The 12407-nt window shown below is 45.5% G+C and overlaps 1 protein-coding gene and 1 long non-coding RNA gene across 4 annotated transcripts in view; one reads left to right on the plus strand and one right to left on the minus strand.

Moving 5' to 3' along the window:
• The window catches only part of LOC107000422 (uncharacterized), an 86733-nt gene extending 81685 nt beyond the window's left edge, over window positions 1-5048 (minus strand). Inside the window, exon 1 of the long non-coding RNA XR_001447544.3 lies at window positions 4936-5048. This is a non-coding gene — a long non-coding RNA (uncharacterized LOC107000422). The remainder of the gene's footprint in view (window positions 1-4935) is intronic.
• MMP24 (matrix metallopeptidase 24) overlaps window positions 1-12407 on the plus strand; it is a 52580-nt gene that overhangs the window by 4861 nt on the left and 35312 nt on the right. The gene's annotated exons all lie outside the window — the stretch shown is intronic.

Raw genomic sequence — 12407 nt, forward strand, 5'->3', positions numbered from 1 at the left:
GCCTTCCTAGTGTCCAACTTGATTCTGAGGACAATCAGAACAGGCTGAAAGAGACAAGTCAATTATCACAGGCCACATGAATAAGTAACAGAGTGTGACTCCTAGACCCAGGACTTATGGATTCCTGCCCTTGAGACTGGTTTTGAGTGATTTGTGCTGAGGAGATGGAGAACAGTCTTTGGTTTGAAGCTGCAGTCAAGGAAGCTTGACCCCAAATGACTGGAGGGGTGGGGGTGACCTACTAAGAAGCACCAACATATTCCCAAATCAAAATATTCTTTCATTGTGATCATGGCCTCCAGTATATCGTCATTCTTGTCTGGAGAAAAAAAAAAACAAAACACCCCCTTATTAGGAAGTTCTTCCCTTTACATATGCTGGATCTAGTCTGCTGTATTTTTAATTCATTTTCTCTTATTTTTACCGTGGGGTGTCATATTACTTTCATAGCTGCTTATATTTATAAGGTGCTTTGCACTTCCCATATGCTGTGTATGTGGCCCTATTTGGTCCTGGCAACAATACCATGAGGTAGATAAGGAAGACATTGTCCTCACTTTATAGGTGAGTAAATGGAGACTCAAAGATGATGTGAATTGTCTATCATCATGTCTAAGGACCCATACATAGCTCATAAACATTAAAGCAGGCCGGGCATGGTGGCTCACGCCTGTAATCCTAGCACTTTGGGAGGCTGAGGCAGGTGGATCACCTGAGGTCAGGAGTTTGAGACCAGCCTGGCCAACAGGGTGAAACCCCATCTCTACTAAAAATACAAAAATTATCTGAGCACACCTGTAATCCCAGCTGCTGAGGCAGAAGAATTGCTTGAACCCGGGGGGAGAGGTTGCAGTGAGCCAAGACTGTGCCACTTCACTCCAGCCTGGGCAAAACAGTGAGACGCCGTCTCAAAAGAAAAAAAAAAAAAAATTAAAGCAAAGAACAGAAGCTAGGTTTTCTATTCTTGGGCTCAGCACTCTGCCCACTATGCAAGTTTCCCATTCTGGATTATTATTCTAGCCTTTTAGCCAGTCTTCTACTTTCAAGTATGTCCTACTCCAGTCCTTGAAAGAGGTATTTTTAGAACTAATAAAAGTAAATTATCATTGTACCCAAAAGACTAATCTTAGGAAATGCCTAGCCCTATAGTATGGTATTGTTTGAACTCAAAACAGGAAGAACAAACCACAGCCAATATCTCCTCAGTACCTAGCACAGTGAATGATACATTCTGGACATGTGATAAATATTTTTAAATTAATTTTGTTATCTAATTCCCATCAACTTCTTTGAATAGTGCTTGGCACACAAAAGTCGGTACCTTTTCTGGAGAATAAATGAATGCATGCTAGAGGTTTAACAAGGTGTAGGGAAGCACTGAAGAGGGAGGAGATGAGGTTCCCCAGTTGAGGTTGGGGAAGCCAGAGAATGCTTCAGGAAGAAGGTGGTACTTGAGATGAACCTTTGAGGAAGGAGAATGATGGAGAAGGGTGAGTGGGTCCGTCCAGACAATGAAAAAGATGAACCATGGTTCCACAAAAATGCATGGCATGTTTAGGAAACAGTGGATAATATGATGTGCCTGGAGCATCAAGTCACTTGCTGTTTCTAGTAAGAGTGTATAAGGAGAAGAGGCTGGAGAGGGAGGCTGAGAGCAGATTGTGCATTTGGCTTTTGTCCAAAGGCTGAGGGGAGTCATTAAAGGTTTCTGAGCAGATGAGCGACCTGCTTAGAGCCATGTTGAGGAAGTAGAGGGACTGGGGCTTCTTCTTGAGTTGTTCTGGCTGCTGGCTCCTGCCCTGAATGCTTTTAAGCTTTCTTAGCACAACTTACGGGTGAGTACTCATTTTAGGGCTCAGGTGATCCACCCACCTTGGCCTCCCAAAGGGCTTACAGGCATGAGCCCTGGCTTTGCCTGTTAGCAGTAATTTAAAGACTCAATTCTATGCCACAAACACGTAGGAGGCATAAAGGGCCCCAAAAGCACTTGGCCAGAAAGTCAGGAGTTGTTCTTTACTCCTTTCTCTCTATACATATGTATGTATAAAGATCATTTGCGGCCAGGAGTTTGCGACCAGCCTGGCCAACATGGTGAAACCCTATCTCTATTAAAAATACAAAAAAATTAGCTAGGCGTGGTGGTACGTGCCTGTAGTTCCAGCTACTTGGATGGCTGAGGCACAAGAATCACTTGAACCTGGGAGGTGGAGGTTACAGTGAGCCGAGATTGAACTACTGTACTCCAGCCAAAGCAAGACTCTGTCTCAAAAATCAATCAATCAATTAATCAATCAATCCACTCAGGAGTCAGTTATATCTGAAGCCAATATGACAAAAACTAATGTTTGACAAAGCTGGCTGGTGATTTTCCAATATATATTTTATTATTTTATGCCTTTCTGAATGATTGAAATATTGAATAATACAAAAAAATTAAAACAACCCAAAATCTGATCATCTTACTCCCACCCTCACCTTGCTTAAAATGACTCTTAGGACAAAGATTAAACTATTATTACTGTACTACTATCACTTCTTTTTAGTTTTATTATGGAAAACTTTCAAATGCATATGAAAATTGGAAGAACAATATTATAAACTCCCTTGGACCCGGCACCCACAAGGATTGCTTGAGCCCAGGAGTTTGAGACCAGCCTGTGCAACATGGCAAAACCCCATCTCTACAAAAAATACAGAGTAGCTGGGTGTGGTGGCATGTGCCTATAGTCACAGCTACTTGGGAGTCTGAGGCAGGAGCATTGCTTGAGCCCAGGAAGCTGAGGCTACAGTGGACAGAGATCACACCACTGCACTCAAGCCTGAGCCATAGCACAAAACCCTGTGTAAAACAAAAACAAAAACATGTTTAATGAAGCCGATGAGGCCCTGCGTGACTGAGTCCTTCCCATCTCTCTGACTTCTTTTTATACCACCCATTCTCCCCATTGGTCACGAGACTCCAGTCACCCTGTCCTTCCTTCTCTTGTTCTAATATACCAGCTCCTTCCCATTCAGGAATTCAGTAAGATACTCTTTCCTGGAATGCTCATTCTCAGCCTTCACCTAGCCTTCTGTTCATTCACAGATGTCAGCTGAGATGTCATGTTCTCAGGGAGGCCATCCCTGATATCACAGCCTGTATCTCCTGCCACACACTTTTGTAGCTCCTGGCTCTTCTCTTTCATTCTACTTATTACCACTGTAATGAAATGTTTAATATTTCCATGCCTATCTCTCCCACCAGGCTGTAACTTACCATGAGGATGAGTTCAAAGGGGACTATAGGCATGTAAACCATTATTTATAATGTAATACAAAATATGCTATAAATGAGGATACATATAACACCATTGGGAGCACAGAGAAAGTCCATTTAACCCCGGGCAGATAGCCCTCCCTGATGAAGTGGCATTCAAGTTGCATTTTGAAGTAGCACACCATGGGGAGGTCAGAGTACATGTGGGAAAGGAATTCTAGGGAGAGGGAATGAAATAAAGGCAGAGGCAGGACTCTGCAGGATGTGTCCAGGCAACACAATTAGGTCAGTATAGCTAGAGGTTGGGGTACGTGAAGTAAGCAATGAAGGGCAGAAGGTACAGGACAGAACATGAGGCTGGTAGAGCCGGGCATAGTGGCTCATGCCTGTAATCCCAGCTACTCAGGAGGTTGAGGCTGGAGGATTGCTTGAGACCAAGTGTTTGAGGTCATAGTGAGCTAGGATTGCGCCACTGCACTCCAGCCTGAGCGAAACAGCAGAAGCCCATCTCTACTAAAGAAGATAGGGCTGGAAAGGTACATTGGCATCACATTGTAAGGGTTGTAGTGTTATGCTAAATAATTTGGACTTTAAGACTGACAATGAGGAACCAGAAGATCAGCTTCACGGTCAGTCCACTTAGGCTAAAATAATGGAACTTTTTAACATGACTTACAGCTTATTTAGTTCAACCATCTCCCTGTTGCAGTTAAGAAACTGAGGCTTGGTCTGGCTGTGGTGGCTCACTTCTGTAATCCTAGCACTTTGGGAGGCCATGCTGGGAGGATCGCTTGAGCCCAGGAGTTTGAGACCAGCCTGGGCAACATGGCGAAACCCCATCTCTACAAAAAATACAAAGATTAGCTGGGTGTGGTGACATACACCTACAGTCACAGCTACTTGGGAGGCTGAGGCAGGAGGATTGCTTGAGCCCAAGAGGTTGAGGCTACAGTGAGCAGAGATTGTACCACTGCACTGCAGCCTGGGCCACAGAGTGAAACCCTGTCTTTAAAAAATTAGGCCGGGTGTGGTGGCTCACATCTGTCATCCCAGCACTTTGTTAGACTGAGGCAGGTGGATCACCTGAGGTCAGAAGTTCGAGACCAGCCTGGCCAATATGGTGAAAACCCCATCTTTACTAAAAAATACAAAAAATTAGCTGAGCGTGGTAGTGGGCATCTGTAATCCCAGCTACTTAGGAGGCTGAGGCAGGAGAATCGCTTGAACCCGAGAGGCTGAGGTTGCAGTGAGCCAAAGCCGTGCCATTGCACTCCAGCCTGCATGACAAGAGCGAGACTACGTCTCCAAAATTAAAATTAAAATTAAAAAAACACTGAGACCTGACCACTGGTCTTTGTCTTCACTTTTCCCTTTTCTTAACTCATCAAGAAGTCGAGCCTCAGGGGACAGAAAATTGGCAGATTTGCAGGAGGGCCTTGGAAAGGGCGAGGAAGACTATGGCCTCTCCTTTTCCAGAGAGCGAATGAGACCATGGCCACACTCCTGACTGTGGGCAGAGGCCTCCCCAGAACTGCAAAACTTGGGCATCCCAGTGCTGACCCAAAACCCCAAATGTGCCACCTCCCCGGGTATGGTGATCATCTGGCTTGTGGTGGCCTCCTGGGAGTGGGCCAAGGACATTTTGCAGAGCGCCAGGGAATTCCCGCTAGTGCACTTACCACCCACTCAAGAGCCGATGGCAGCCAACAGGCAATGCTGCGCCATTAAGGTGTTTGTCAAGAAGCTAAGCTGGGCATTGTGGGCGATCCTGAGGGCCCTTTTTAGATTGGCTGTAAGTGAAGAAGAAAAAAAAAAAAAGAAAAGAGACAGCATTTGGAGGCAAACTAGAGCTAGTGCAGAGGGTGCGGCATGACAGAAAGCCCTCCGAGAGGCAGAGATGCTTGCCTCCATGTCTGGCTTCCTTACCAGCTTGCTCTGTGATTTGGAACGAGTCATTTTCCCTCCCGGAGTTTTCTTTCTCTCTTCTGCAAAATGAGTATGTTAAATGAGATGATTGCTGAGTATCGTTGACCAGTGTATTTTCTAGATACCTGAATGGTCATGCCTTCAGTATGAAATTTTACAAATTAGTCATATAACTCAGGTGGTCTTAGCAGCAAGGCTGGGACCTCACTTATATGGGTAGAGGAGGAAGCAGGGTTTTGGTGAGACAAGACGTGGAGGGAACTGACACAGTGATAGGACTGATCCCTGAGGAGTCATCAGAGAGACCCAGTGATGTGGTCTGGCAGCAATAACCAAAGGTGGTGGTCAAGGAGGGGAAATGACTTATTAAAAATCACCAAGGGCCAGGCACGGTGGCTCACACCTGTAATCCCAGCACTTTGGAAGGCCGAGTCAAGTGAACCACCTGAGTCAGGACTTCAAGACCAGCCTGACCAACGTGGTGAAACCCTGTATTTTTAGTAACTAAAAATACAAAAATTAGCCCTGCATGGTGGCAAGTACCTGTAATTCCAACTACTCGGGAGACTGAGGCAGGAGAATCACTTAAACCCGTAAGGCAGAGGTTGCAGTGAGCTGAGATCGCACCACTGCACTCCAGCCTGTGTGACAGAGTGAGACTCCATCTCAAAAAAAAAAAAAAAAAATCACTAAGAGCAAGTTGGTGGGGGAGCCGGGAATGGAGCCAAGCATCTCTGCCTTTCAGCGGGTTCTCTCCGAGGAGTATGGGAGCAGGAATAGACAATAACGTTGTAAGAACACTTACTACATGCCAGAATCTGCTAAATGCTTCTTGCTACTGTAACAAATTACCACAAACTTATTTCTTAAAGCAACACAGGCTTGTTATCTTACATTTCCAGAGGTCAGAAGTCCACAATGGGTCTTGCTGGACTGAAATCAAGTTATTGGCAGGGCTGCATTCCTGCTGGAGTTTCTAGGAGAGGATCCCTTCCTTGCCTTTTCCAGTGTCTAGCGACTGCCCGCATCCCCTGGCTTGTGGCCCCTTCTAGCATCAGCAGCACTGCTATAACCCATGTCTCCCAACACCTTCTCTGACTTAAGCCCCCGCGCCTTCCTCTTATAAGGATGCTTGTGATTTCATTAGACCCACCTGGATAATCCAGGATCATCTCCCCCATCTGAAGATCCTTATCTTAATCATTTCTAAAAAGTCTCTTTTACCATGTAAGGTACCATATTCACAGGTTTTGGGGATTAGGATGTGGATGTCTTTGAAGGGTCATTATTTTACCTACCACGTGCATCATCTCATTGAGTCCTCCTAACAACCCTTCTTTAAACATCTATTTAACAGATGAGGAATGTGATGCTTAGAGAAGTTAGGTCATTTGCCCAGGGGCACTCAGCTGGAAAGAGAAAAGTTAGGTAATATTTGGTATGTGGTAGCATCTTGGTCCCAAGTGAGCTGTCTTTTTAGCTAGGACCCCATTCAGCTCCCAGGTGTATTGAGAATACAGTCAAACTCTCTGGAGGAGGCTGTCTAAGAACTAGGCAGGGAATCTGAGACCCTGAAAAATAGATTAGGGTCATAGCAGTCTCAGCTTAGAACTTGAATGCCAGAGAAAGAAACTGAGGAAAAAGGCCGGGCGCAGTGGCTCACGCCTGTAATCCCAGCACTTTGGGAGGCCGAGGCGGGCGGATCACGAGGTCAGGAGTTCGAGACCATCCTGGCTAACACCGTGAAACCCCATCTCTACTAAAAATACAAAAAATTAGCCGGGCGTGGTGGCGGGTGCCTATAGTCCCAGCTACTCAGGAGGCTGAGGCAGGAGAATGGCGTGAACCCGGGAGGCGGAGCTTGCAGTGAGCCAAGATTGCACCACTGCACTCCAGCCTGGGTGACTGAGCAAGGCTCCGTCTCAAAAAAAAGAAAAAAGAAAAAAAAGAAAAAGAAAAAAAAAGAAAAAGAAACTGAGGAAAAAAACCCAGTTGTAAGCATTAAGCCAATATAGCAATGGATGAGGAAGAATGATCTTAGGCCACCATTCATGCCTGTATACAGTGATACAATAGTATCTTAGTGTGGGGGGTTGAAGCTGCTGTGGACCATTTGCTCAAGTTAGGATTGACCAAGGAGATGGGCAAGGTGAGGGACCCAGAGATAACAGCAGAGCAAGGCACAGAGAGCAGAAGCTGCTGGCTACTGAGCCAGTGCTAATAGACGTTTCTAAATGGTAACGTAGTCAATTATAAGTGACACCGAACATGTCCATTTTGTCATGGTTATGGCAGGCCCTGTGCTAGCTGTTAGGGTGACAATGATGAGGAGGACATATATGCATTTTAGAGTCAAAAGGAAGAGACAGATAATTCAACATGTGGTTACAATACAGTGTGATAAGAATTGCGATAAGGAAACAGATGGGGGACTGACAGGGATGTACAAGGACCTTCTGAAATAGATGTAAGGGTTCAAGACTCCCCAAAGAGAGAGGAAGGAAGAGTGAACTGAACAGAAGGAACAATACGTGTAACGGCCAGGAGAACTGGAACTCACTGGAACACAGAGCACTAGGTGGGGAAAGATAAAAGGGGTTGCAGAGGGAGTCAGGGACCACATCATAAAGGCTGTTGACTGCAGAGATGGAAAGCTCTTAAAGCTACCTCAGGGCATTCACACTTACTGTTCCCCCATCCTGGAACATTCTTTCCTAGTAGCCACAGGGTCCACTCCCTCACTTCCTTCAGATCTCTTGCTTAAATGTCACCTGCTCAAAGAGATTGTCCCTGATCACCCTCCATAAACAGCTGTCCCATCACTCTCCATCTCTCCAACCTGCTCTATCTTCACAGCACTTATTCCCAAATGTTTCTTCCACTAGACCGTAACTACTAGAAAGTAACTAGAAAGGTGTTTTGGGTTTTTGTTTTTGTTTCTGTTTTAGACACGGTCTCATTCTGTCGCCCACAGCCCACTGCAGCTTCCAACTTCTGGGCTCAAGGATCTTCCTGCCCGAGTCTCCAGAGTAGCTAGGACTACAGGGGTGTGTCACCACGCCTGGCTAATTTTTTCTTTTTTTCTTTTTTCTTTTTTTTTTTTTTTTTGAGACAGAGTCTTGCTCTGTCGCCAGGCTGGAGTGCAGTGGTGTGATCTTGGCTCACTGCAACCTCCGCCTCCCAGGGTCAAGCGATTCTCCTGCCTCAGCCTCCCGAGTAGCTAGGATTACAGGCGCACGCCACCATGCCCGGCTAATTTTTGTATTTCTAGTAGAGACGGGGTTTCACCATGTTGGCCAGGATGGTCTTGATCTCTTGACCTCATGATCTGCCCACCTCGGCCTCCCAAAGTGCTGGAATTACAGGCATGAGCCACCACGCCTGGCCGTTTTTCAATTTTTTTTTGTAGAGAGGTATCTTGCTATGTTGGCCAGGCTGGGACTAGAATGTTTTTGTTTGCTCTTTTAGCCCTAGCACACAGTACCTGGTACATAGTAGGTCCTCAATAAATATTTATTGAATGAAGGGACAGAAATAAACATTCGATGTTTAGGAGGTAGGACCAACAGTTATTTGGTAAAAGACTAGAGTGCTTGTGGCTCACGCCTGTAATCCCAGCACTTTGTGAGGCCAAGGCAGGTGTATCACTTAAGCCTAGGAGTTCAAGACCAGCCCTAGCAACACAGCGAGACTTCGTCTCTACAAAATATTTAAAAAGAAAAATTAGCCAGGCATGGTGGCAAACGCCTGTAGTCCCAGCTACTCAGGAGGCTGATGTGGGAGGATCACTTGAGCCCAGAAGTTCAAGGCTGCAGTGAGCCATGGCTGAGAGCGAGACCCTGTCTCAAAACAAACAAACAAAAAGAAATTGGGATGTGGGCAGTGAAGGAGAGGGAAGAGTCGTGGGTCCTATGAGGCTGCCGGTTTGGACAACTGGGTAGCTGATGGTCCCATACCCTGACATAGCACCAGCGTATTGAGCTCACTATTGTCTGAGATAAGGCATTGCACTCAAGGAGTGCGAGGTTTAAGAGGTCCTGGGAGGGGGAAGGGCTGCCTGTCCAACACTCTGGCCATATGGAATATGCCTGAATTCTGCCATTTCTTAGCTTTAGGGCCCTGGATACAATCATCCCTTGATACCCACAAGGGGTTGCTTCCTGGACCCTCTCAGATACCAAAATCCGTGGATGCTCAAGTCCCTTATAGCCTGCCATATCCGCAAGATATCCATGGATATGGAGGGCCAGCTGTAATTACTTAACCTCTTTGAATCTGTTTCCTCATCTGTAAATTGGGAGGTCATAATTCCTGCCTCATGGAATTGTTGCATTCTAGGGTGCCTAGCACAGTAGAGTGCCTGTGCTGGGTACTTAGTAGGCATTCTAAAGATGGTAGTTAGTATCATTGTTATTACACTTGGAAGATCTCTGACTGTTAAAAAGTTGTTTCTTTTTTTTTTTTTTTTTTTTTTTTGCCCCCCAGGGAATAGACCTGTTTATGAGCCTCCAAAAAAAAAAAAAAAAAGAAACAAAGCAAAGTAAACAAAACCTTGAAAAACAGTGTTTAAACTCAGGGATATCTTTGGGGTCACAGGGCCTGTAATTTCTTTTATTATTATTATTATTATTGTTGTTGTTATTTGTTTTACTTTAAGTTCTGGGATACATGTGCTGAACGTGCAGGTTTGTTACATACGTATACATGTGCCGTGGTGGTTTGCTGCGCCTGTCAACCTGTCATCTAGATTTTAAGCCCCACATGCATTAGGTATTTGTCCTAATGCTCTCCCTCCCTTTGCCCCCCACCCCTCAATAGGCCCCGGTGTGTGATGTTCCCCTCCCTGTGTCCGTGTGTTCTCATTGTTCAACTCCCATTTATGAGTGAGAACATGTGGTGTTTGGTTTTCTGTTCCTGTGTTAGTTTGCTGAGGATGATGGTTTCCAGCTTCATCCATGTCCCTGCAAAGGACATGAACTCATTCTTTTTTATGGCTGCATAGTATTCCATGTTGTACATGTGCCACATTTTCTTTATCCAGTCTATCATCGATGGGCATTTGGGTTGGTTCCAAGTCTTTGCTACTGGGAATAGTGCTGCAATAAACATACATGTGTATGTGTCTTTATAGTAGAATGATAAAAAGTTGTTTCTTATAATGAGTCAAGATCTCTGTCCTATAATCTCTCATTCTGGTCTTAGTCTTGCCCTCTGTACCAACCAGAATGTCCTCCTTTATGCTCCCGTTCTCCTTAATACAGTCTCCCTTCTCCAACCTAAACACCCCTCATCTGTCCTCCCAGGACATGGTTCCCGGTCCCCTTACTCTCTCGGCCACGCTCCCTTAGTCAAGCTCCAGTTTGTCACAGTCCCTCTGCATATAAAGCCTCTAGAACTGGACTTGAAACTCCCATGCATGTTGAGACCAATGCCTGTTTCCTGTTGCTCACCTCATCACCCTAGATTATGACCTCAGTTGCCCCAACTCTTTCATGGGGATCTTTTATTCTTTCTTCCTCCTTCTAGCCCCTGCTTCCAAATTTGATATCTTCCTGCCTGGTCCTTTTTTGTAGACTTTACCTCTGGCCTTTCTGATAATACCTCCTCGCCCCTTCATTTCTGATCAAACACCTAATCCTGATCATTTTCCTCACTCCTTCTCCAGGCCCGTATGGTCCTGGTTCAGGCTCCCACTCAGCTGTGATGCTCCCGAATGCCCCCGGAGACCCCACTGTTTTAACTGACCCACCTTTTCCATCCTTCCCCACGGTCATCTCTGTTTCCAGAAGCACTTATCGGCACTGCCAGAGATCTGCCTCTTGCCACCCCCATTGCCACTTCTAACCTCACCACCGCCTCTGCTGTCTGCCACTGTCTTCCCTCTTCTGTCCACATTTTGTTCTCCTTGGTATTCTCTGCTCTCTCTTTTCACTGCCACCACTCCGGGACTTCTCAGCTTTGGCTTCTCAGGAACCCAAATCCTGCCTTCTGGCCGGCAGACCAATCACATCGTATTGTCTATGATCTCTATGTCTTTGGCTCAGTCCAGCTATTTTGGTCTCTGCTTGCATTCTGAGATTTTTCTCACTTTCCTCTGGGTTTACACCTCTTTCCGCACTTAAAGGGTGACAGACATCTTAAGAATTGGCTAACTGAGCTGTAAAGGTTAGACTTCTGACATGGCTGATGATTGATTAATGGATCTAGGTGTAAAGAGATGAAAGCAAGGTCATTCTGTCTAAAAGTGAATGGGACTTTTTTCCTTTAGTGGATTTTATCTCTTTTTTTTTTCAAATGGAATAATGGAACCTATTACCTCATCAAGCAAGGAAGTCAAACCACAATAGCTTGAATTTCAGCAAGTGTTTTTTGAAACCTCTAATAGATACCAGGAATTGTGCTTGGTGCTTTCATGTGTATTACTAAATCTTCCCAAGATGAAATCCCTTCCTTGATATCCAGGCAGTGCCTCCTAGATCAACCGTTCACTCATTCATGAACTCAGTGATTATTTCTTGTGTTAGACACTGTGCTAAATACTATAACAGATACCAAAATAAATATGACATCATCTCTGTTCTCCAGGAATTCAATCTAGTGGGAAAAACAGACATATCCACAGCTGGGTATGATACATTGTGGTAGTTGTGTGTACAAAGTACTGCAGGAGTAAAGAGAGCAACCACTAGCTCTGACAGGGAGAGCTAAGGAAGGTTTAACAAAGGAGGTGACATTTGAGCTAGACCTTGAAGGATGAGTAGGAGTTTGCTAATGTGCTTAAAGAGAATGGGCTTTGGAGGCAGCAGAAAGAACCTGGAACTGTGAACGGCAGAGAGTGCTTTGGACTTGCTATGACTGGAATGTAGTACCCTTGCTCTAGCCTCAGGAGTTCTGCCCAGGGAAGGCAGAGGATTGTCTGGGTCACAGAGAAAGTGAGTGGCAGAGACAGGATTAAGCAGCATGAATTAGAATTGTCTGACCCCTGATCCATCTTCCTTAGCCTCTAATATACACACACACACGCACACACACACACACAATGCCAGTCCAACCTCATGTCCTGTTCCCTGGTTTAGATGCTGTCATTTGACTGCCCCCACCCCATTTCCCCTCCTAGGAATGTGCTCGTGGGCTCTGAGGATTGTACCCAGAGAACCTGGTTGGGGAAAACAGAACCTAGAGAATATTAGAGAATACACTAATACTGGCCTAGCCCCACCATGTG

Source organism: Macaca mulatta, chromosome 10 (assembly GCF_049350105.2).
Source record: "Macaca mulatta isolate MMU2019108-1 chromosome 10, T2T-MMU8v2.0, whole genome shotgun sequence".
NCBI lineage: Eukaryota > Metazoa > Chordata > Mammalia > Primates > Cercopithecidae > Macaca > Macaca mulatta.